Consider the following 27,159-nt stretch of genomic DNA (forward strand, 5'->3'; position numbering starts at 1 on the left):
TTGCAATCTATCTAGACAAGGCTCTTCAACCACTGGTACAGAAAACCTATACTTATCGTAAAGATACTGCACGCTTTTTCCGATTATTAAGTGAAATTCGGACAGATGAAACAGACTTAATACTATTCACACTGGATGTCAATAGTTTATATACATCAATAACCCATCAAGCAGGTATAGAAGTCCTGGAATGGTTTCTACTTAAACAGAATGAAACACTCATACACAAAGTCTTTGCAATAGAACTGATAAGGATCATCCTGTATAATAACTATTTCAGATTCAACAGCAAATACCATCTCCAAATATCAGGCACATCTAGCCCCGTTTTACGCGAATATCTTCATGTTTCAACCTGAACAGCACCATATTTTCGATAAAGAACCATGGAAAAGCAAAATCAAATTTTGGAAGCGTTTTATAGACTATATTTTTGGCATCTGGCAAGGGACGATTGAAAAACTACAAGAATTCCTATCATATATTAACAACTGCCAGGATGGCATACCTTCACACTGGAAACTGGAAATCCTGGAGTACACTTTTTGGACATACAAGTTGAAAGAAGAAACACAGAATTCTACACGAAAATCTACAGAAAACCCACGGATGTTAACAGTGTCCTACACTTTGGAAGCTTTCATCCACCCCATCTTAAAGACAATCTGCCATTCAGCCAATTTCTCTGATTGAAAAAGATCACATCTGACCCCACGGAATTACAAACAGAACAGGAAATCTTGAAAGATTTATTCAAGAAAAGAGGGTTTCCAGAAGAAACAATTGACAAAGGATTAGTATGCACACGCGCAATAACCAGAGAGGATCTATTACAGGATAAACCCAAGAAAGACACTACAAGACTAATCCACACCCTAAAATATTCCAGCCAAAGTTACCAAATAAGAAGAATAATCAACAAAAACTGGGACCTGATAAAATCAGACCCAAATCTAAACAGATTATTCCCAGACCCGCCAATGTTGGCTTACAAGAGGGGCAAAAACTTCAAAGACTGCCTAATCAGGGCAGAAAGAACGAAAAAAGCAACACACACCATATTGAGGAAACAAAAGACAGGATCACATTCCTGCCTCAATTGCCAACACTGCTCCAATCTCATCAAGGGCGACCACAGACTTTGCCACCTGTGAAAGTAAAAATGTGGTTTACGGACTTAAGTGTCCATGTGGAAAGTATTACGTGGGGAAGACTATACGCAAAGTACGTGAAAGATGGACGGAACATAAATCCAACATACGAACGGGCAACATTAAATCCCCAGTTGCTAGACACTTCAAAGAAAACTGACATAACATATCCCAATTAAGAGTAGTTGTACTAGAGGTGATTCGAGCAGCCCCTAGAGGGGGAGACTTGGCCAAAAAATTGGCACAAAGAGAACTATATTGGATCCATAAATTGGATGCCATGACCCCATTGGGCCTAAACGAAGATTTTTACTTGGGTCCATTTTTATAAAACATTCCATCACTGATACACCTACGTTTTAAACATACATCATAATCCCACGCATCAGTGTGGTCTCTCTATGGAAGTTTTTTAGAAAACCTAGGCATTTTTCAGATCCATGAAGCTCATAGGGTCTATTATCATTTAGATTGTAAGTCTCTAATTCTCGAGACAGACTTTAAGTTGATATATTGATTGTACTGACAAATGTTCAAACTATGAACCGCTTTTTTCAAGGGGCATTAAAAGATCAGCCCTTAACAGAATGTAAGTCTCTAAGACATGTTTAAATATGTATAAACCTGTGCAGTACACAAGAATGTTCTAAATTTTGAATTGCATGTCTCAATAGACACAGGATATTACACCTTAACAGAATGTAAGTCGTAATGACAGGTGAGGTATTCATGAATTTGAGGTCTAAATGGGCACAATAGGTTTACACCTCCACAGAAACCAATTTTTCTACACAACAACATGATGGAAACTTACGCTATATTCCATCAAACCACACTTCATTCCATATTTCCTGAGATTGTTCTCTATTTCAACTTGTCATAAAATAATCACTATAGTCTGAATGCATCAAATGACTTATACTTGACTTTTTTACCTTCAGGTTCTTTTACTTATCCCAGGCCATGGATCTTATATGGGCATTATTTTGCCCTTTTGATATTCCAGTTTTGTTACTCTAATCCATACCATGGACTTTAGCCATTAGAACCTATTAAAAATGTCATATACTAATGCATGCTCAGCATCCATCACATTTCTTATCATCTATGAAAGTTTGGCGTCATTTACTCTAAGTTAGTCTTCTCAGGAGTCCCCGCCTCCTCTTAAGTCCTATTTATTCTCGTGAGCATGATTTTCGGACCATTTCTTCCACCAAGGCGGTTGCTACACTTCATGACGTGTAGATATCACACATGGCCCTCCATAACTTCCTTAACATTACCTCAACGCTTTATAAACATTATTTCCGTTGCGCTCGAAATGCACGTTCAAAAGGAAAAAGAGAAATATTCCCATGTTTACATTAGTGACGTCACTTTACGCAACAACGTGGTGACGTCACTCTTAAGCGCCGCTATTTCTATGGCCATCTTTTTGCTCTTACTACGAGCACGGGATCGGACCTGTTACCCATCTCTACCGGACTCAGGAGGCAAGCCCATAAAATCCTGCCTCTGCTTCTTAATCTATTTTTTCTTACTTACTTTAACTTAGCCTTTGCTACATTTTCTTGACCCTAGAACACGCAGCATGCTTTCCCACTGAGACGCATATCTACTTGTGATACTCCTTTAAAATCCAGGCTGATGACATGACCATTTACCTTCTTGGTTACAACTTTTCAAATCACAAGGGTAAGAATCCATATTTCATGACTCCTTTCCGCATAGGTTTAGCTACTTCCCAATGAATATTCAGGTTTTTATTTTTAGGCTTAGAATCATTGTATTTAAACAATACTTTCTAGACTCAAGGTTCAAACATGATGTATTTTCGCTCTTGACAAGTACTGCTATTAGCAATCTATTCACAATGAAGAGGTCACATCACACCAGCATGGATACTCTAAGAACGACCCTATCAGGGAATAATTAGAAAGAATTATTAAAATGAATGAACTAATATCAGTCAGGACACAGTCTTTGATTTGTATGCAGCAGCATGTATAACACTTATCGCCTGGGATCAAATTAGACGACCACTCTTGGATCATTTGACAGTTTGTTGTGAAATAGACCAAACACCTATGATGTTGAATAACTCAGTGAATACTTGATCTTGTGAAATGAAAAATGTATCTAAAAATTGAACATACTGATTGATTTCTCTTTTAGAACAAATTGTAATAGTATATATTTAACCATGAATGCTTTTGGATAATTTCTTACCAAAATGGTAATAATATGTTTTTTTAAATGTCTTTTTAGATGTGATTAATTTTGTTGAATATGCCCCTGAAGAAGTGATGAATTTCACGAAACGCGTAGGGCCACCTACGAATTATTGAAAAATAAAAATACTGAAAATATCTTCACTTTGTGTTAAGATTCATCATTGAATACTATACAATGATTTTGTGTTTACTATATAATTGAATAAGTATTGTTAAGTCTCTATACACTCACTGAGTGCATGAAATTTACATTAACAGTTTGGCTCGTTCTATGAGCTTGTGAAAGTGTGGAGGGGATGGGAGTTCCTTTATTAGGAACTTATTTGGTTTGCATATATCTTACAACCCATATGCCAAGGTTGATTGTTATATCCCCTGCACCTTACATTTTCTAAAAGCATTATTTTGCTATTTAAGATCTACTAAAATTAATAAACATTTCAAAATAGGAGTGCATGGTGAACACACCTGTGGTTATCTTCCATAATTCACAGGTGAGCTTTATGGGCCGGCGTATGCTCACAGAAACTGTACTTTGTGGTGAAGGGTTCGAGAGGTACAACAATCAGAGATTGGTGAACTCACACAATCTTATCTCCATGCAGGAGCTATATCAACATGTACCACCGTTCACAGCTTTTCTACTGAAGGAGAGGCCTGAAGGGGGTGATTCAAGTTCAGGGAGGGCTGAAACCATGCCCCAACGCCTCCGCAGAGACCAGGTGAGCATAACAGTCAGTTGCATTTCAGGGCCGTCTTTAAGGATAGGACATGGGTCTGGTCACACCACTCTAAAGGATGGTCCCCAGCTGTGCACCATAAGGCCCAGTCAGCTTTTAGGCCTCCACAGCAACAGGCAGCTCCACCCCTCTTCCAAGCTCCACCCAGATGCAATTTTAGCAAATCTCTTTTGGTGTTTCCTTGCAGCTGTCAGTTGGTAATTTTTAGCAGCTCTCCCCTTCTAGCATAGTGCATCCACTTTACATGCCAGTGATGACACCATCAAGATTTCAATATTGGGCAGTGCTCTGTAAGAATTCTCGCAACAAGGTTTGGACAGTTACCCTTCTCTCTCTCCCTAAATCCAGCCTCTCTCTAAGGATTGGTTTAGGAGTTTAGAACAGAAACATTGCAACTCCCATTTGAAATTCCCTTTTTATCATGTCAACCTTTTGGCAAAAATTACCTTCATGGCAAAACTTTGTAATCTACTAATAAATGCCATAACCTATATATATTCTGCTTCAGCTAATCATGGGGAATTTAATACAATGACAGTCATTTTCACACCATGTTGCACAGGCGCTTTGCAATTATACGCCATTCATACAAAAACTATAATATTAATATACTTGCAATTTACTATCCAGATACATCATTTTACCCTCCACCAGTTCGCCAACTCTTAAATTTGTACATCTTCAGAGCAGCTAGAAACACATTTTTTCTTGCCATTACAATTCCCTAACTCGCAGGTGGATGAATTGTATTTCAGCATAATTGCCTGGAAATTATCTTTAAAATGACACATAAATAAATGCAGTATGACTTGTGGTTGCTGAGAAAAAGGCATCAGTTAAACCAGTGGGAAATCTTCATATATATGCAAATCTGAGCTCTCCGGTCTGAATGCCCTTTGCCATTCCTGGCCAGCATGTGACCTGTTATCTGAAGTTCACCAACATTTTGATCTGCAATCTTTCTATTTTCTTGTTTTTTTCTTTTTACAGAGTTCAGATTACTTTGATTGCAGAGCTCCTTCCCACATTACAGTCATGCACTGGCTAGGCCATTTGCCATTCTGTTTTTTGAAGCTGGTGGGCTGCAGGTAGTAAATAGCAGGGATGCATTATTTCTAAAAGAGTTATCTTTCCAAACCAGAAGGCCAACAGGCCCGCAGTGGAGGAGCACTTTGTGAAGTATGCCTAACAACAAGCATAAGTGTCTGCCTTGGGCCTAAATTAAATTTACATGTGACCCATGGAAACAAAGTGGCATTTTCTTTTCAATTGTTGCCACCATTTTGCATGTGAAGCATAATATGCATTACATCTTGTCAACACACACTAACAGGGTAATTCATAGAATTTCGCAGAAAAGTGTCGCAAGCGGCTGGCGCAGAGTGTCCGCGTGCGATTGTCTGCGCCAGGCGCGTGCGCCAAAACCGATTTCCGCGCACAGCGTATTCATGGATTTTAGGCTCCCAAACCAGCCGTGGTGCAGAGTATCGCAGCGACCCTGCAGAAGCGCCAGTAACGCCTCCAAGAATGCCCTCGCGCAAGGAAAAGCCATCAAAATCGCTAAATCATCGCAAAGGGCTGCGCTAACTCTGGACCAGTTTACAGGGCTGCCAAACAAGGAATGCAAAGCGGGTAACGTACATATCAGGGGTACGCGGGAAGTTTTACATGCGATTAGCCAGGGTACGTGTATGACAGGGGTACGCGTGAAGTTAAACACGCGATTAGCCAGGGTACGTGTATTACAGGGGTACGCGGGAATTTTCACACGCGATTTGGCTGGGCACGTGTATGACAGGGGTACGCGTGAAGTTTTACACGCGATTAGCCAGGGTACGTGTATTACAGGAGTGCGCGGGAATAATCACACGCGATTTGGCTGGGTACGTGTATTACAGGGGTGCGCGGGAATTATCACAGGCGATTTGGCTGGGTACGTGTATTACAGGGATGCGCGGGAATAATCACACGCAATTAGGCTTGGTGGGTCCTCACAGGTGTTCCCTGTACACCCTCCACGGCCCCTGCAGGCAGCCCACAAAACAGGGGACTACCCTGCACACCTGCTCATGTCTCCCAACCCCTACCCCCCCAGCCACCATGGGCAGCCTCCACCCGGCCCCCACTCATGTCCCCTATCACCCCCACCCCCCAGCCACCATGGGCAGCCTCCACCAGGCCCCCACTCATGTCCCCTATCACCCCCACCCCCCAGCCACCATGGGCAGCCTCCACCAGGCCCCCACTCATGTCCCCTATCACCCCCACCCCCCAGCCACCATGGGCTGCCTCCACCAGGCCCCCACTCATGTCTCTCACCACCCCCACGCCCCCAGCAGTGTGGGGGCACCCTCCACCAGGCCCCCACCCATGTCTCCCACCACCCCCACCCCCCAGCCACCATGGGCAGCCCCCACCAGGCCCCCACTCATGTCTCCCACCCACCCCCACCCCCCAGCCACCATGTGCAGCACCCACCAGGCCCCCACTCATGTCCCCTATAACCCCCACCCCCCAGCCACCATGGGCAGCCCCCACCAGGCCCCCACTCATGTCCCCTATCACTCCCACCCCCAGCAGTGCAGGGGCAGCCTCCACCAGGCCCCCACTCATGTCTCCCACCACCCCCACCCCCCAACCACCATGGGCAGACTCCACCAGGCCCCCACTCATGTCTCCCACCACCCCCACCACCCAGCCACCATGGGCAGCCTCCACCAGGCCCCCACTCATGTCTCCCACCACCCCCACCCCCCAGCCACCATGGGCAGCCTCCACCAGGCCCCCACTCTTGTCTCCCACCACCCCCACCCACCACCCACCATGGGCAGCCCCACCAGGCCCCCACTCATGTCCCCTACCCACCCCCACCACCCAGCCACCATGGGCAGCCTCCACCAGGCCCCCACTCATGTCTCCCACCACCCCCACCCCCCCAGCAGTGTGGGCCACCTCCACCAGGCCCCCACCCATGTCTCCCACCACCCCCACCCCCCAGACACCATGGGCAGCGCCCACCAGGCCCCCACTCATGTCTCCCACCCACCCCCATCCCCCAGCCACAATGGGCAGCCCCCAACAGGCCCGCACTCATGTCCCCTATCACCCCCACCCCCCAGCCACCATGGGCAGCCCCGACCAGGCCCCCACTCATGTCTCCCACCACCCCCACCACCCAGCCACCATGGGCAGCCTCCACCAGGCCCCCACTCATGTCTCCCACCACCCCCACCCCCCAGCCACCATGGGCAGCCTCCACCAGGCCCCCACTCATGTCTCCCACCACCCCCACCCCCCAGCCACCATGGGCAGCCTCCACCAGGCCCCCACTCATGTCTCCCACCACCCCCACCCACCACCCACCATGGGCAGCCCCCACCAGGCCCCCACTCATGTCCCCTACCCACCCCCACTACCCAGCCACCATGGACAGCCTCCACCAGGCCCCCACTCATGTCTCCCACCACCCCCACCCCCCCAGCAGTGTGGGCCACCTCCACCAGGCCCCCACCCATGTCTCCCACCACCCCCACCCCCAGACACCATGGGCAGCCCACACGAGGCCCCCACTCATATCTCCCACCCACCCCCACCCCCCTGCCACCATGGGCAGCCCCCAACAGGCCCGCACTCATGTCCCCTATCACCCCCACCCCCCAGCCACCATGGGCAGCCCCGACCAGGCCCCCACTCATGTCTCCCACCACCCCCACCCACCAGCCACCATGGGCAGCCCCCAACAGGCCCCCACTCATATCTCCCACCCACCCATCAGCCACCATGGGCAGCCCCCACCAGGCCCCCACTCATGTCCCCTACCCACCCCACCACCCAGCCACCATGGGCAGCCTCCACCAGGCCCCCACTCATGTCTCCCACCACCCCCACCCCCCCAGCAGTGTGGGCCACCTCCACCAGGCCCCCACCCATGTCTCCCACCACCCCCACCCCCCAGACACCATGGGCAGCCCCCACGAGGCCCCCACTCATGTCTCCCACCCACCCCCCCAGCCACCATGGGCAGCCCCCACCAGGCTCCCACCCATGTCCCCTAGCACCCCCACCCCCCAGCAGTGCAGGGGCAGCCTCCACCAGGCCCCCACTCATGTCTCCCACCACCCCCACCCCCAGCCGCCATGGGCAGCCTCCAGCAGGCCCCCACTCATGTCCCCTATCACCCCCACCCCCCAGCCACCATGGGCAGCCCCCACCAGGCCCCCACTCATGTCTCCCACCCACCCTCACCCCCCAGCCACCATGGGCAGCCTCCACCAGGCCCCCACTCATGTCTCCCACCACCCCCACCCCTCCAGCAGTGTGGGGCACCCTCCACCAGGCCCCCACCCATGTCTCCCACCACCCCCACCCCCCAGCCACCATGGGCAGCCCCCACCAGGCCCCCACTCATGTCTCCCACCCACCCCCACCCCTCAGCCACCATGGGCAGCCCCCACCAGGCCCCCACTCATGTCCCCTATCACCCCCCAGCAGTGCAGGGGCAGCCTCCACCAGGCCCCAACTCATGTCTCCCACCACCCCCACCCCCCAGCCACCATGGGCAGCCCCCACCAGGCCCCCACTCATGTCTCCTATCACCCCCACCCCCAGCAACAATGGGCAGCCCCCACCAGGCCCCCACTCATGTCCCCTATCACCCCCACCCCCCAGCAGTGCAGGGACAGCCTCCACCAGGCCCCCACTCATGTCTCCCACCACCCCCACCCCCCAGCCTCTATGGGCAGCCTCCAAGAGGCCCCCACTCATGTCTCCCACCACCCCCACCCCCCAGCTACCATGGGCAGCCTCCACCAGGCCCCCACTCATGTGTCCCACCACCCAGACCCCCCAGCCAAAATGGGCAGCCCCCACCAGGCCCCCACCCATGTCCCCTATCACCCCACCCCCCCAGCAGTGCAGGGGCATCCTCCACCAGGCCCCCACTCATGTCTCCCACCACCCCCACCCCCAAGCCACCATGGGCAGCCTCCACCAGGCCCCCACTCATGTCCCCTATCACCCCCAGGCCCCACCAGGCCCCCACTCATGTCTCCCACCCACCCCCACCCCCCAGCCAACATGGGCAGCCTCCACCAGGCCCCCACTCATGTCTCCCACCACCCCCACCCCCCCAGCAGTGTAGAGCACCCTCCACCAGGCCCCCACCCATGTCTCCCACCACCCCCACCCCCCAGCCACCATGGGCAGCCCCCACCAGGCCCCCACTCATGTCTCCCACCCACCCCCACCCCCCAGCCACCATGGGCAGCATCCACCAGGCCCCCACTCATGTCCCCTATCACCCCCAACCCCCAATAGTGCAGGGGCAGCCTCCACCAGGCCCCCACTCATGTCTCCCACCACCCCCACCCCCCAGCCACCATGGGCAGCCCCCACCAGGCCCCCACTCATGTCCCCTATCACCCCCACCCCCCAGCCACCATGGGCAGTCCCCACCAGGCCCCCACTCATGTCCCCTATCACCCCCACCCCCCAGCAGTCCAGGGGCAGCCTCCACCAGGCCCCCACTCATGTCTCCCACCGCCCCCACCCCCAAGCCACCATGGGCAGCCTCCACCAGGCCCCCACTCATGTCCCCTATCACCCCCACCCCCCAGCCACCATGGGCAGCCCCCACCAGGCCCCCACTCATGTCTCCCACCCACCCCCACCCCCCAGCCAACATGGGCAGCCTCCACCAGGCCCCCACTCATGTCTCCCACCACCCCCACCCCCCCAGCAGTGTGGAGCACCCTCCACCAGGCCCCCACCCATGTCTCCCACCACCCCCACCCCCCAGCCACCATGGGCAGCCCCCACCAGGCCCCCACTCATGTCCCCTATCACCCCACCCCCCAGCAGTGCAGGGGCAGCCTCCACTAGGCCCCCACTCATGTCTCCCACCACCGCCCACCCCCAAGCCACCATGGGCAGCCTCCACCAGGCCCCCACTCATGTCCCCTATCACCCCCACCCCCCAGCCAACATGGGCAGCCTCCACCAGGCCCCCACTCATGTCTCCCACCACCCCTCGCCCCCAGCAGAGTGGAGCACCCTCCACCAGGCCCCCACCCATGTCTCCCACCACCCCCACCCCCCAGCCACCATGGGCAGCCCCCACCAGGCCCCCACTCATGTCTCCCACCCACCCCCACCCCCAGCCACCATGGGCAGCATCCACCAGGCCCCCACTCATGTCCCCTATCACCCCCACCACCCAGCAGTGCAGGGGCAGCCTCCACCAGGCCCCCACTCATGTCTCCCACCACCACCACCCCCCAGCCACCATGGGCAGCCCCACCAGGCCCCCACTCATGTCCCCTATCTCCCCCACCCCCCAGCCACCATGGGCAGCCCCCACCAGGCCCCACTCATGTCCCCTATCACCCCCACCCCCCAGCAGTCCAGGGGCAGCCTCCACCAGGCCCCCACTCATGTCTCCCACCACCCCCACCCCCCAGCCACCATGGGCAGCCTCCACCAGGCCCCCACTCATGTCTCCCACCACCCCACCCCCCAGCCACCATGGGCAGCCTCCACCAGGCCCCCACTCATGTCTCCCACCACCCCCACCCCCAGCCACCATGGGCAGCCTCCACCAGGCCCCCACTCATGTCTCCCACCACCCCCACCCACCAGCCACCATGGGCAGCCTCCACCAGGCCCCCACTCATGTCTCCCACCACCCCCACCACCCCAGCAGTGTGGGGCACCCTCCACCAGGCCCCCACCCATGTCTCCCACCACCCCCACCCCCAGCCACCATGGGCAGCCCCCACCAGGCCCCCACTCATGTCTCCCACCCACCCCCAACCCCAGCCACCATGGGCAGCCCCCACCAGGCCCCCACTCATGTCCCCTATCACCTCTACCCCCCAGCCACCATGGGCAGCCCCCACCAGGCCCCCACTCATGTCTCCCACCACCCCCACCCACCAGCCACCATGGGCAGCCCCCACCAGGCCCCCACTCATGTCCCCTATCACCCCCAGCAGTGCAGGGGCAGCCTCCACCAGGCCCCCACTCATGTCTCCCACCACCCCCACCCCCCAGCCACCATGGGCAGCCCCCACCAGGCCCCCACTCATGTCTCCTATCACCCCCACCCCCAGCAACAATGGGCAGCCCCCACCAGGCCCCCACTCATGTCCCCTATCACCCCCACCCCCCAGCAGTGCAGGGACAGCCTCCACCAGGCCCCCACTCATGTCTCCCACCACCCCCACCCCCCAGCCTCTATGGGCAGCCTCCAAGAGGCCCCCACTCATGTCTCCCACCACTCCCACCCCCCAGCTACCATGGGCAGCCTCCACCAGGCCCCCACTCATGTGTCCCACCACCCAGACCCCCCAGCCAAAATGGGCAGCCCCCACCAGGCCCCCACCCATGTCCCCTATCACCCCACCCCCCCAGCAGTGCAGGGGCATCCTCCACCAGGCCCCCACTCATGTCTCCCACCACCCCCACCCCCAAGCCACCATGGGCAGCCTCCACCAGGCCCCCACTCATGTCCCCTATCACCCCCAGCCCCCACCAGGCCCCCACTCATGTCTCCCACCCACCCCCACCCCCAGCCAACATGGGCAGCCTCCACCAGGCCCCCACTCATGTCTCCCACCACCCCCACCACCCCAGCAGTGTGGAGCACCCTCCACCAGGCCCCCACCCATGTCTCCCACCACCCCCACCCCCCAGCCACCATGGGCAGCCCCCACCAGGCCCCCACTCATGTCTCCCACCCACCCCCACCCCCCAGCCACCATGGGCAGCATCCACCAGGCCCCCACTCATGTCCCCTATCACCCCCAACCCCCAGCAGTGCAGGGGCAGCCTCCACCAGGCCCCCACTCATGTCTCCCACCACCCCCACCCCCCAGCCACCATGGGCAGCCCCCACCAGGCCCCCACTCATGTCCCCTATCACCCCCACCCCCCAGCCACCATGGGCAGTCCCCACCAGGCCCCCACTCATGTCCCCTATCACCCCCACCCCCCAGCAGTCCAGGGGCAGCCTCCACCAGGTCCCCACTCATGTCTCCCACCACCCCCACCCCCAAGCCACCATGGGCAGCCTCCACCAGGCCCCCACTCATGTCCCCTATCACCCCCACCCCCCAGCCACCATGGGCAGCCCCCACCAGGCCCCCACTCATGTCTCCCACCCACCCCCACCCCCCAGCCAACATGGGCAGCCTCCACCAGGCCCCCACTCATGTCTCCCACCACCCCCACCCCCCCAGCAGTGTGGAGCACCCTCCACCAGGCCCCCACCCATGTCTCCCACCACCCCCACCCCCCAGCCACCATGGGCAGCCCCCACCAGGCCCCCACTCATGTCCCCTATCACCCCACCCCCCAGCAGTGCAGGGGCAGCCTCCACTAGGCCCCCACTCATGTCTCCCACCACCGCCCACCCCCAAGCCACCATGGGCAGCCTCCACCAGGCCCCCACTCATGTCCCCTATCACCCCCACCCCCCAGCCACCATGGGCAGCCCCCAGCAGGACCCCACTCATGTCTCCCACCCACCCCCACCCCCCAGCCAACATGGGCAGCCTCCACCAGGCCCCCACTCATGTCTCCCACCACCCCCACCTTCCCAGCAGAGTGGAGCACCCTCCACCAGGCCCCCACCCATGTCTCCCACCACCCCCACCCCCCAGCCACCATGGGCAGCCCCCACCAGGCCCCCACTCATGTCTCCCACCCACCCCCACCCCGAGCCACCATGGGCAGCATCCACCAGGCCCCCACTCATGTCCCCTATCACCCCCACCCCCCAGCAGTGCAGGGGCAGCCTCCACCAGGCCCCCACTCATGTCTCCCACCACCACCACCCCCCAGCCACCATGGGCAGCCCCACCAGGCCCCCACTCATGTCCCCTATCTCCCCCACCCCCCAGCCACCATGGGCAGCCCCCACCAGGCCCCACTCATGTCCCCTTTCACCCCCACCCCCCAGCAGTCCAGGGGCAGCCTCCACCAGGCCCCCACTCATGTCTCCCACCACCCCCACCCCCCAGCCACCATGGGCAGCCTCCACCAGGCCCCCACTCATGTCTCCAACCACCCCACCCCCCAGCCACCATGGGCAGCCTCCACCAGGCCCCCACTCATGTCTCCCACCACCCCCACCCCCAGCCACCATGGACAGCCTCCACCAGGCCCCCACTCATGTCTCCCACCACCCCCACCCACCAGCCACCATGGGCAGCCTCCACCAGGCCCCCACTCATGTCTCCCACCACCCCCACCACCCCAGCAGTGTGGGGCACCCTCCACCAGGCCCCCACCCATGTCTCCCACCACCCCCACCCCCAGCCACCATGGGCAGCCCCCACCAGGCCCCCACTCATGTCTCCCACCCACCCCCAACCCCAGCCACCATGGGCAGCCCCCACCAGGCCCCCACTCATGTCCCCTATCACCTCTACCCCCCAGCCACCATGGGCAGCCCCCACCAGGCCCCCACTCATGTCTCCCACCACCCCCACCCACCAGCCACCATGGGCAGCCCCCACCAGGCCCCCACTCATGTCTATCACCCACCCGCCCCGCCCAGCCACCTTGGGCAGCCACCACCACGCTCCCACTCATGTCTCCCACCACCCCCACCCCCCCAGCAGTTTGGGGCACCCTCCACCAGGCCCCCACCCATGTCTCCCACCACCCCCACCCCCCAGCCACCCATGGGCAGCCCCCACCAGGCCCCCACTCATGTCTCCCACCACCCCCACCCCCCAGCCACCATGGGCAGCCTCCACCAGGCCCCCACTCATGTCTCCCACCCACTCCCACCCCCCAGCCACCATGGGCAGCCTCCACCAGGCCCCCACTCATGTCTCCCACCACCCCCACCCCCCCAGCAGTGTGGGGCACCCTCCACCAGGCCCCCACCCATGTCTCCCACCACCCCCACCCCCAGCCACCCATGGGCAGCCCCCACCAGGCCCCCACTCATGTCTCCCACCACCCCCACGCCCCAGCCACCATGGGCAGCCCCCTCCAGGCCCCCACTCATGTCCCCTATCACCCCCACCCCCCAGCCACCATGGGCAGCCCCCTTCAGGCCCCCACTCATGTCCCCTATCACCCCACCCCCCAGCAGTGCAGGGGCAGCCTCCACCAGGCCCCCACTCATGTCTCCCACCACCCCCACCCCCTAGCCACCATGGGCAGCCTCCACAAGGCCCCCACTCATGTCTCCCACCACCCCCACCCCCAGCCACCATGGGCAGCCTCCACCAGGCCCCCACTCATGCCTCCCACCACCCCCACCCCCAGCCACCATGGGCAGCCTCCACCAGGCCCCCACTCATGTCTCCCACCCACCCCCACCCCCCAGCCACCATGGGCAGCCTCCACCAGGCCCCCACTCATGTCTCCCACCACCCCCACCCACCAGCCACCATGGGCAGCCCCCACCAGGCCCCCACTCATGTCCCCTATCACCCCCACCCCCCAGCAGTGCAGGGGCAGCCTCCACGAGGCCCCCACTCATGTCTCCCACCACCCCCCCCCACCCCCCAGCCACCATGGGCAGCCTCCACTAGGCCCCCACTCATGTCTCCCACCACCCCCACCACCCAGCCACCATGGGCAGCCTCCACCAGGCCCCCACTCATGTCTCCAACACCCCCACCCCCCAGCCACCATGGGCAGCCTCCACCAGGCCCCCACACATGTCTCCCACCCACCCCCACCCCCCAGCCACCATGGGTAGCCTCCACCAGGCCCCCACTCATGTCTCCCACCACCCCCACCCACCAGCCACCATGGGAAGCCCCCACCAGGCCCCCACTCATGTCCCCTATCACCCCCACCCCCAGCCACCATGGGCAGCCTCCACCAGGCCCCCACTCATGTCTCCCACCACCCCCACCCCCCCAGCAGTGTGGGGCACCCTCCACCAGGCCCCCACTCATGTCTCCCACCACCCCCACCCCCCAGCCACCACGGGCAGCCTCCAACAGGCCCCCACTCATGTCCCCTATCACCCCCACCCCCCAGCAGTGTGGTGCACCCTCCACCAGGCCCCCACCCATGTCTCCCACCACACCCACCCCCCAGCCACCATGGGCAGCCCCCTCCAGGCCCCCACTCATGTCTCCCACCCACCCCACCCCCCAGTCACCATGGGCAGCCCCCACCAGGCACCCACTCATGTCCCCTATCACCCCCACCCCCCAGCAGTGCAGGGGCAGCCTCCACCAGGCCCCCACTCATGTCTCCCACCACCCCCACCCCCAAGCCACCATGGGCAGCCTCCACCAGGCCCCCACTCATGTCCCCTATCACCCCCAGCCCCCACCAGGCCCCCACTCATGTCTCCCACCCACCCCCACCCCCCAGCCAACATGGGCAGCCTCCACCAGGCCCCCACTCATGTCTCCCACCACCCCCACCCCCCCAGCAGTGTGGAGCACCCTCCACCAGGCCCCCACCCATGTCTCCCACCACCCCCACCCCCCAGCCACCATGGGCAGCCCCCACCAGGCCCCCACTCATGTCTCCCACCCACCCCCACCCCCCGGCCACCATGGGCAGCATCCACCAGGCCCCCACTCATGTCCCCTATCACCCCCACCCCCCAGCAGTGCAGGGGCAGCCTCCACCAGGCCCCCACTCATGTCTCCCACCACCCCCACCCCCCAGCCACCATGGGCAGCCCCCACCAGGCCCCCACTCATGTCCCCTATCACCCCCACCCCCCAGCCACCATGGGCAGTCCCCACCAGGCCCCCACTCATGTCCCCTATCACCCCCACCCCCCAGCAGTCCAGGGGCAGCCTCCACCAGGCCCCCACTCATGTCTCCCACCACCCCCACCCCCAAGCCACCATGGGCAGCCTCCACCAGGCCCCCACTCATGTCCCCTATCACCCCCACCCCCCAGCCACCATGGGCAGCCCCCACCAGGCCCCCACTCATGTCTCCCACCCACCCCCACCCCCCAGCCAACATGGGCAGCCTCCACCAGGCCCCCACTCATGTCTCCCACCACCCCCACCCCCCCAGCAGTGTGGAGCACCCTCCACCAGGCCCCCACCCATGTCTCCCACCACCCCCACCCCCCAGCCACCATGGGCAGCCCCCACCAGGCCCCCACTCATGTCCCCTATCACCCCACCCCCCAGCAGTGCAGGGGCAGCCTCCACTAGGCCCCCACTCATGTCTCCCACCACCGCCCACCCCCAAGCCACCATGGGCAGCCTCCACCAGGCCCCCACTCATGTCCCCTATCACCCCCACCCCCCAGCCACCATGGGCAGCCCCCACCAGGCCCCCACTCATGTCTCCCACCCACCCCCACCCCCCAGCCAACATGGGCAGCCTCCACCAGGCCCCCACTCATGTCTCCCACCACCCCCACCCCCCCAGCAGAGTGGAGCACCCTCTACCAGGCCCCCACCCATGTCTCCCACCACCCCCACCCCCCAGCCACCATGGGCAGCCCCCACCAGGCCCCCACTCATGTCTCCCACCCACCCCCACCCCCAGCCACCATGGGCAGCATCCACCAGGCCCCCACTCATGTCCCCTATCACCCCCATCCCCCAGCAGTGCAGGGGCAGCCTCCACCAGGCCCCCACTCATGTCTCCCACCACCACCACCCCCCAGCCACCATGGGCAGCCCCACCAGGCCCCCACTCATGTCCCCTATCTCCCCCACCCCCCAGCCACCATGGGCAGCCCCCACCAGGCCCCACTCATGTCCCCTATCACCCCCACCCCCCAGCAGTCCAGGGGCAGCCTCCACCAGGCCCCCACTCATGTCTCCCACCACCCCCACCCCCCAGCCACCATGGGCAGCCTCCACCAGGCCCCCACTCATGTCTCCCACCACCCCCACCCCCCAGCCACCATGGGCAGCCTCCACCAGGCCCCCACTCATGTCTCCCACCACCCCCACCCCCAGCCACCATGGGCAGCCTCCACCAGGCCCCCACTCATGTCTCCCACCACCCCCACCCCCCAGCCACCATGGGCAGCCCCCACCAGGCCCCCACTCATGTCTCCCACCCACCCCCACCCCCCGGCCACCATGGGCAGCATCCACCAGGCCCCCACTCATGTCCCCTATCACCCCCACCCCCCAGCAGTGCAGGGGCAGCCTCCACCAGGCCCCCACTCATGTCTCCCACCACCCCCACCCCCCAGCCACCATGGGCAGCCCCCACCAGGCCCCCACTCATGTCCCCTATCACCCCCACCCCCCAGCCACCATGGGCAGTCCCCACCAGGCCCCCACTCATGTCCCCTATCACCCCCACCCCCCAGCAGTCCAGGGGCAGCCTCCACCAGGCCCCCACTCATGTCTCCCACCACCCCCACCCCCAAGCCACCATGGGCAGCCTCCACCAGGCCCCCACTCATGTCCCCTATCACCCCCACCCCCCAGCCACCATGGGCAGCCCCCACCAGGCCCCCACTCATGTCTCCCACCCACCCCCACCCCCCAGCCAACATGGGCAGCCTCCACCAGGCCCCCACTCATGTCTCCCACCACCCCCACCCCCCCAGCAGTGTGGAGCACCCTCCACCAGGCCCCCACCCATGTCTCCCACCACCCCCACCCCCCAGCCACCATGGGCAGCCCCCACCAGGCCCCCACTCATGTCCCCTATCACCCCACCCCCCAGCAGTGCAGGGGCAGCCTCCACTAGGCCCCCACTCATGTCTCCCACCACCGCCCACCCCCAAGCCACCATGGGCAGCCTCCACCAGGCCCCCACTCATGTCCCCTATCACCCCCACCCCCCAGCCACCATGGGCAGCCCCCACCAGGCCCCCACTCATGTCTCCCACCCACCCCCACCCCCCAGCCAACATGGGCAGCCTCCACCAGGCCCCCACTCATGTCTCCCACCACCCCCAGCCACCCAGCAGAGTGGAGCACCCTCTACCAGGCCCCCACCCATGTCTCCCACCACCCCCACCCCCCAGCCACCATGGGCAGCCCCCACCAGGCCCCCACTCATGTCTCCCACCCACCCCCACCCCCAGCCACCATGGGCAGCATCCACCAGGCCCCCACTCATGTCCCCTATCACCCCCACCCCCCAGCAGTGCAGGGGCAGCCTCCACCAGGCCCCCACTCATGTCTCCCACCACCACCACCCCCCAGCCACCATGGGCAGCCCCACCAGGCCCCCACTCATGTCCCCTATCTCCCCCACCCCCCAGCCACCATGGGCAGCCCCCACCAGGCCCCACTCATGTCCCCTATCACCCCCACCCCCCAGCAGTCCAGGGGCAGCCTCCACCAGGCCCCCACTCATGTCTCCCACCACCCCCACCCCCCAGCCACCATGGGCAGCCTCCACCAGGCCCCCACTCATGTCTCCCACCACCCCCACCCCCCAGCCACCATGGGCAGCCTCCACCAGGCCCCCACTCATGTCTCCCACCACCCCCACCCCCAGCCACCATGGGCAGCCTCCACCAGGCCCCCACTCATGTCTCCCACCACCCCCACCCACCAGCCACCATGGGCAGCCTCCACCGGCCCCCACTCATGTCTCCCACCACCCCCACCACCCCAGCAGTGTGGGGCACCCTCCACCAGGCCCCCACCCATGTCTCCCACCACCCCCACCCCCAGCCACCATGGGCAGCCCCCACCAGGCCCCCACTCATGTCTCCCACCCACCCCCACCCCCAGCCACCATGGGCAGCCCCCACCAGGCCCCCACTCATGTCCCCTATCACCTCTACCCCCCAGCCACCATGGGCAGCCCCCACCAGGCCCCCACTCATGTCTCCCACCACCCCCACCCACCAGCCACCATGGGCAGCCCCCACCAGGCCCCCACTCATGTCTATCACCCACCCGCCCCGCCCAGCCACCTTGGGCAGCCACCACCACGCTCCCACTCATGTCTCCCACCACCCCCACCCCCCCAGCAGTTTGGGGCACCCTCCACCAGGCCCCCACCCATGTCTCCCACCACCCCCACCCCCCAGCCACCCATGGGCAGCCCCCACCAGGCCCCCACTCATGTCTCCCACCACCCCCACCCCCCAGCCACCATGGGCAGCCTCCACCAGGCCCCCACTCATGTCTCCCACCCACTCCCACCCCCCAGCCACCATGGGCAGCCTCCACCAGGCCCCCACTCATGTCTCCCACCACCCCCACCCCCCAGCAGTGTGGGGCACCCTCCACCAGGCCCCCACCCATGTCTCCCACCACTCCCACCCCCAGCCACCCATGGGCAGCCCCCACCAGGCCCCCACTCATGTCTCCCACCACCCCCACCCCCCAGCCACCATGGGCAGCCCCCTCCAGGCCCCCACTCATGTCCCCTATCACCCCCACCCCCCAGCCACCATGGGCAGCCCCCTTCAGGCCCCCACTCATGTCCCCTATCACCCAACCCCCCAGCAGTGCAGGGGCAGCCTCCACCAGGCCCCCACTCATGTCTCCCACCACCCCCACCCCCCAGCCACCATGGGCAGCCTCCACCAGGCCCCCACTCATGTCTCCCACCACCCCCACCCCCAGCCACCATGGGCAGCCTCCACCAGGCCCCCACTCATGCCTCCCACCACCCCCACCCCCAGCCACCATGGGCAGCCTCCACCAGGCCCCCACTCATGTCTCCCACCCACCCCCACCCCCCAGCCACCATGGGCAGCCTCCACCAGGCCCCCACTCATGTCTCCCACCACCCCCACCCACCAGCCACCATGGGCAGCCCCCACCAGGCCCCCACTCATGTCCCCTATCACCCCCACCCCCCAGCAGTGCAGGGGCAGCCTCCACGAGGCCCCCACTCATGTCTCCCACCACCCCCCCACCCCCCAGCCACCATGGGCAGCCTCCACTAGGCCCCCACTCATGTCTCCCACCACCCCCACCACCCAGCCACCATGGGCAGCCTCCACCAGGCCCCCACTCATGTCTCCCAACACCCCCACCCCCCAGCCACCATGGGCAGCCTCCACCAGGCCCCCACACATGTCTCCCACCCACCCCCACCCCCCAGCCACCATGGGTAGCCTCCACCAGGCCCCCACTCATGTCTCCCACCACCCCCACCCACCAGCCACCATGGGAAGCCCCCACCAGGCCCCCACTCATGTCCCCTATCACCCCCACCCCCAGCCACCATGGGCAGCCTCCACCAGGCCCCCACTCATGTCTCCCACCACCCCCACCCCCCCAGCAGTGTGGGGCACCCTCCACCAGGCCCCCACTCATGTCTCCCACCACCCCCACCCCCCAGCCACCATGGGCAGCCTCCAACAGGCCCCCACTCATGTCCCCTATCACCCCCACCCCCCCAGCAGTGTGGGGCACCCTCCACCAGGCCCCCACCCATGTCTCCCACCACACCCACCCCCCAGCCACCATGGGCAGCCCCCTCCAGGCCCCCACTCATGTCTCCCACCCACCCCACCCCCCAGTCACCATGGGCAGCCCCCACCAGGCACCCACTCATGTCCCCTATCACCCCCACCCCCCAGCAGTGCAGGGGCAGCCTCCACCAGGCCCCCACTCATGTCTCCCACCACCCCCAATCCCCAGCCACCATGGGCAGACCCCACCAGGCCCCCACACATGTCCCCTATCACCCCCACACCCCAGCAGTGCAGGGGCAGCCTCCACCAGGCCCCCACTCATGTCTCCCTCCACCCCCACCCCCCAGCCACCATGGGCAGCCTCCACCAGGCCCCCACTCATGTCTCCCACCACCCCCACCCACCATGGGCAGCCTCCACCAGGCCCCCACTCATGTCTCCCACCACCCCCACCCCCCAGCCACCATGGGCAGCCTCCACCAGGCCCCCACTCATGTCTCCCACCACCCCCACCCACCAGCCACCATGGGCAGCCCCCACCAGGCGCCCACTCATGTCCCCTTTCACCCCCACCCCCCAGCCACCATGGGCAGCCCCCACCAGGCCCCCACTCATGTCTCCCACCCACCCCCCAGCCACCATGGGCAGCCCCCACCAGGCCCCCACTCATGTCCCCTATCACCCCCACACCCCAGCCACCATGGGCAGCCCCCACCAGGCCCCCACTCATGTCTCCCACCACCCCCACCCACCAGCCACCATGGGCAGCCCCCACCAGGCCCCCACTCATGTCCCCTATCACCCCCACCCCCCAGCCACCATGGGCAGCCCCCACCAGGCCCCCACACATGTCCCCTATCACCCCCACCCCCCAGCCACCATGGGCAGCCTCCACCAGGCCCCCACTCATGTCCCCCTGCCCACAGGCCCTGACAATCCTCAAGCATGGGCCTCATGGCCAGCCACCACAGCCCAAAGACACAACCAAGTATTACATGCCGCCATGATACTACTCCAATGCAAACAATGTAAATCAACACATGTGTCACACACACACACAATGGTTGCAAGTGAACCTGAAAACCCATATCATGACATGCATGAAAACAATGAGATGAAACCACACATCGAAGAATTAAAAAATCCAAATAATGTATTAATAACAACAGTAATGGCAAACAAAATCAAACAAAATACACAAGTAAAAAAAAACACAATTAAGCTGGCTGTCCCTTTTCAAATTAAAATCAATAAATGATAATCCAAAAAAATGTCTTCCAAAGTTCAACTCCATAAAAAGGAAATGAAGGGAAAAAAGAAATAGAAAACCATTGCTCCATGGGAAAAAATATTCATAGTAAAAAAAAAATCAAAATCCAAAGTCCAACTTTGTACAAAGTATTCAGGGTCCATCATCCCAACAGAAGAAATGAAACCTACCAAAAAACCTATCTAAAATGGGACTATATACAAAAGGTGGAGCAGTGTCCGTCGACTCCAAATAAAAATAAACTATAAAGGAAACCTATCAATAAATAACTATATACAATGGCGGCGGGCCAGTCCAGCCGCTCACTTAGTGGTGTTCCGGGCCAGGGCATCATCGAACTCCTCGTCTATGTCCCGGAGGCGGTCCTGTTCCATGGCCCGGAGGGTCCGCAGGGACGCCGACATGTTCACCTCCAACTCCCTGCGGATTGCCTCGAGGCACTCGGCCCGCCTCAGGGCCCTCCGCATGGAGTTCTCCGCCCTGACCATCGTGAACCGCGCCTCTTCCGCCCGCCGCCGCTCCGCATCTATGGCGTGGCCCAACCGCTGCCACACAGAAGACACTTCCCATCCAGGGTCCTCCTGCCCTCCGGTCGATGCCTGCCCCTCTGATGTTGAAGGCCCCGAGCTATCGTGGCTCCCACCTACAGCCTCCTGCTGCTGCAGCTGCTGCTCTCCATGTGCCCTGTCCGATGGTGCTTGCACATCCTCCTCCAGCTGGGGTGCAGTCGTTGATGTGGCCACCCCTGCTGGACGTCCGACTCCCGACTGTGGCAGGGATCTGTTGTCCACCAGCCTGGATGCACGGTCGGAGGCAGCTCCACAGGGCACCCAGGTGACAGATGGGTGGGAAGATGGCATGGAGGACGACTGGGGCATAGGGGGTTCCGTGGAGGAGGGGGTCGGAACAAGGTCCAGGAAACGGAGGAATCCAGCCCTGGTGAGCTGTCCCAGTGGGTCAACGCAGTCAACGAGCCATGCGAGAAGACGTGCAGACTCATCATGAAAAGACTGCAGGTCAGCTCGCATGGCCCGTTGACGCAACGCCACCCCACCCTGGACAGGCTCAACCTGGTGCAGGATAGCCACATCCGCAGGGAGGGGAAGGCCAGGTGTTGTCAGCCAATCCCCTCCCTGAGAACGGGTCTGGAGGTAGGCATCCCCGCTGGTGCAAGATGATGCAGTGACAGGAGCAGGGACAGGATTGCACACAGGCACCTCCGCGGCGGCCTGTGCTGCCTCCTGTCCTAGATCCTGCACTGCACCACTAGCACCAGTGGAATCCCCACCTCCAGACCCCGCCTCTGTCCCTTGCACGGCCTCCTCCTCCTCCAAACCCCCCACCAACCTGGATGACTCCGTGCCATCTTCTTCCGTTGGGCCCTGTGGGGTCCCAGCTGCCCCTTCTGCTGCCGAGGAGTCCAACTCCAACCTCCGCCTCTTGGACCTCCCCTCGGCAGCTGCGGCCTGGGACACGGCACCGGACTCCTCACTCCCCGACGAGATCAGAACCTGGGAGGGGATCCGGGCCTTGCGTCTCCGGCTGGTGGTGCGACCCCTGCCGATGTGCTCCACAGCACCTTCTCCGCCCTCTTCATCAGTTGACGCTGCAGACAGGGAGAAAGAAAACACAGGCATCAGGGCACTGTCCAATGGACTCATACACACATGGCAGTCATACATGAGTGGCATTGGTAAACCTCAGACATGGCATCACAATCCCCAACACACATGTCATTTCAACTTGCACACATGAGCCATACCACAGCCATATTGCAACAGCCAGCACCATCCATTCACATACAACAGCATGAGCAGCCAAAGGTCATCCACACATCACATGCAACATAGGGAGTACACTACACATGCACACGCACCACCAAACTTGCATGCATGTGTACACCTCCGCCAACTGTCGCAGTGTTCCGATCGACATCCATGTCACACCTGACAATCATTCCTCCACATCCTGTGCCATGCAAGCCCACACACACAAGCACCATCCATGTGTCACACATGAGACCCCTCGCATGTGTCACCCTCACGGCCCTGTACACCCCCCCCTACTTGCCACATAAAAATACATGTTCAACCTGCACACTCCTGGCACACCACACGCACAGCTTACAATCAGTATGCATGTACACTTACCGCTCGACTCCAGACGGGTCTGCCTCTCAAGGACCTGGACGTGGAGCGCTGGAGATATGCGTTCCAGGACCATCATCTGATCTTCCGACAAGTGGCCCCGGCGCCCCTTAGCATCCGCTGCCTTCAGGAGGTGCCGGGCCTTGTTGAGGGTCCTGGACCTGAAGTCCTCCCAGCGCTTCCTGACACGTTCGTAGTCACGGACTGCCACCTCCTCCGCGTTGATGGCAGTCACGATGTCCATCCAGATCCGAGTCCGTCCTTCCTTGTCGGCGCGCAACCTTCCGAAGAGGGCATCATACTGCCCCAGGACATGCTCCACCTGGACACCAACTTCGGTGGCAGTGAAGCTGGTACCCCTCTGCCTCCTTGGCTGGGGGTTGCCACTGGTGCCAGATGTTACAGTGCCCGACATGGCAACCCCAGAGGCAGGAGTGGGTGGGCAACTGGGTCCTGGGGCTGGGCTGTGGGGCGATGGAAAAGCAGTCGGGAGTCTTCGGTTCCAGCAGGGGTGGTCACAGCAACAGCACCCCTGGCTGATGTGCAGGCAGCAAATGGCAGGGCACGTGGGCAGCAGGCAGTCAGGCAGCAGCAGATGGCAGTTGGGAGCGTGCTCAGGGCTCTGGGGGGCAGTAATTCGGCCTTCTGGGCAGGAGCATGGTCTTCCGTGTGTGAACGCGTGGCCAGCTTGATACGGAGTGATTTTACACATGAAAATCCAGCACGTCTGCGTGTAATTCGAGGAAAGGCCCTTAGCGCGTAAGCACGTCAGCACACGTCTGTACATTCATTGGCCCAAAGGCCACCAACGTATGTGCGTCTATGAAGTCACTTGCACGTTGAATATGGCACACGTTTGAAATGTTGCGTGTAAAAAAAATGAAAGACACGTCCGAGTGTCAAAGCGTGTAATTGGTGGAAATGGCCTTAGCGCGTACACGCGGAAGTGACAAAGCGTGTAATTTGTGGAAATGGCCCTAGCGCGTACACGTGGAAGTGACAAAGCGTGTAATTGGTTGAAATGGCCCTAGCGCGTACACGCGGAAGTGACGCTGGACGTGTGGGCCTGCATAAAAGGTACGTGTAGAACACCAATTCCTTGTACGTGCTTTTCGTGGAGAGCGAGTGGGTGAAATCTGTACTTCTTGTCGTTTCACACGTGATTTACTTCACGGCGTTTCAAGTTCGTACTCCCTGTTACCTCTGACAGCTTTTTCTCTTTCTTCTCTTTTTCTGGTTTTCCTGGGCCTGTTCCCTCAAACAGCGTTCCCTTCTACTGTTGTCCTGTCTCCTCAGACAGAGTACAATTCTTCTTTTGGCGGGGGTGTTGCCAACGCGCACACGCGCTTCTTTTTCACGCTCTTTTTCCTGGCAGACGGTGAGTCACGCACGTATCTAACATCTGTGCTTGCCCCGTGAGTAGTCTACCCCTTCAGAGGTCAATCCATGCTGCGTGTGACACGCATACGTTCATTCTTGTGTTACTGGGTGCCACAGCGTAGTTCAGGGTTTTTTTTCCGCACACGTGGTCTAGGAGGGGTTGCGTGCACGTCATCTCCCTTTTTTGGGCTTCCTGTGCATTGCGTGACCCGTCATCTTTCCCCAGGGGTCACATTCAGCCTTGCTAGAGCACTAGGGTACAATTACCATCTGGTACCCAACCCCTTTGACCCCCAATTGCCCAGGACAATAGTTTACAGCCACTCCCATACGCACATTAACATCAGTGCCATGGTTGGGAGGCAAGGAATCCGTAAGGGTGGCAAAGGTGGACGAGCCACAAGTGGTGGCCGTGGTGGATCCAGTAGGGGACGTGGTCGTTACTTGCAGGGTGACCCTGTCCCCCCATGTGTGGAGGACCAGTCAAGGGCACCCATAATCCCCCCCCGCCCACCCTGGTTGAGACTGATGTGGCTGACACCATCCATGCTCAGCCCTTGTTGGACCAGCCCATTGTGGCACCAGACCTGGCTGACTCCATGGCTGACTTCCAGGTCAGCAGGCCTATGACACGTGCGCTGGTGCACGTTGATGTCATCAGGCCACGTGGATCAGGGGCAGCAAGGTCATCTGCTGCCCCAAGTAGGCAGGGTGGAGAGGCTGCAGGGGCAGCTGCGGCTCCATCCACCCCAGCTCTCACACACCCAGCCCGGACAGTGTCGGTCCTAGTCCATCCTGCTGACATTCCCCCTGACACCATTACACTTGAGCCAATGCCTGCATCAACTCCCATGCTGAGTGTGCAATCCCACACTCCTGATACAGAGTCCACAAGGGCTCCTGCCCCTAGTGTCCAGAGCGGCGTAGGACACTCAGGATCACCACCACCTTCCAAGCAGAAGAGGAAGAGTGCTCGTCCGGCACAGGCTGATGCCCCAGACACGGCTACACAGTCCGGCCCGTCGAGGAAGCCCAGCTTCACGGATGCCGAACTGAATGCACTTGTCGAGTATGTGTCCGCACATGATAACGAAATGGTCATTGTTGCAGGATCCAAGACCACACCTGCACAACGCCAGGCACACTGGCAGACCGTTGCGGACATCGTAAGTGCCCTTGGAATCGTGAGGCGCACAGCCAATGATTGCTATAAGCGCTGGAATGACCTAAAGCGCAGGGCAAAGAATAAGCTGGCCTCAAGTCATGCCGCAACTCTAGTGACTGGAGGTGGGTCTCCAGTAGAAGACATGGAACTCACTCCACAGGAGTCAGTCGCTGGGACCTACATCACAGAGGAACAGATCCAAGGCGTGGGAGATCTGCCTGATTATGAGGCATTGTCCGGTGAGTGCACATGCATGTGTGTGTCATCCATGTGCATGGTGTGTGTGTGAGGGCTTCTGTTTGTGTGCCAGGTGAGGGTGTGTGCGCCTGAGTCATTTGGGTCACCCATGTGCTTCATGCAATACATTCTGCGCAGCAGCATTTGGCCATAGCAGTATCCCATCTGCCAACAGTAGACATCTAGCCCAAGAGCATGCCAGTTGCCCTTGAAGTGTCACCTTGTCACAACATTGTTGCTTATTTTTCTCTGTTCATTCAGGCAGATTGTTTGCATTCCACCACTTTTACTAGGCATTTCTCAGTCCTCTAGTCACATGTCTGACATGGCTATGGTAAAGTGGAGTGACTTTGTTACCTGGATATCATTTGTTTAGACATGTCCCTGTGCAATTGGACCATTTTGGACTGGCAGCTCTAGGTGAAAAATCAGACCTGTTTGAATTAGAAAAGCTATTACATGACGGAACTGGACTGAATGAATAAGTGCTGCCCTCCTCTCCATCTTCACTCAATAGCAATGGTACATG

This window comes from Ambystoma mexicanum, chromosome 7q (genome assembly GCF_040938575.1).
Source record: "Ambystoma mexicanum isolate Mex_15411 chromosome 7q, UKY_AmexF1_1, whole genome shotgun sequence".
NCBI classification, from domain to species: Eukaryota; Metazoa; Chordata; class Amphibia; order Caudata; family Ambystomatidae; genus Ambystoma; species Ambystoma mexicanum.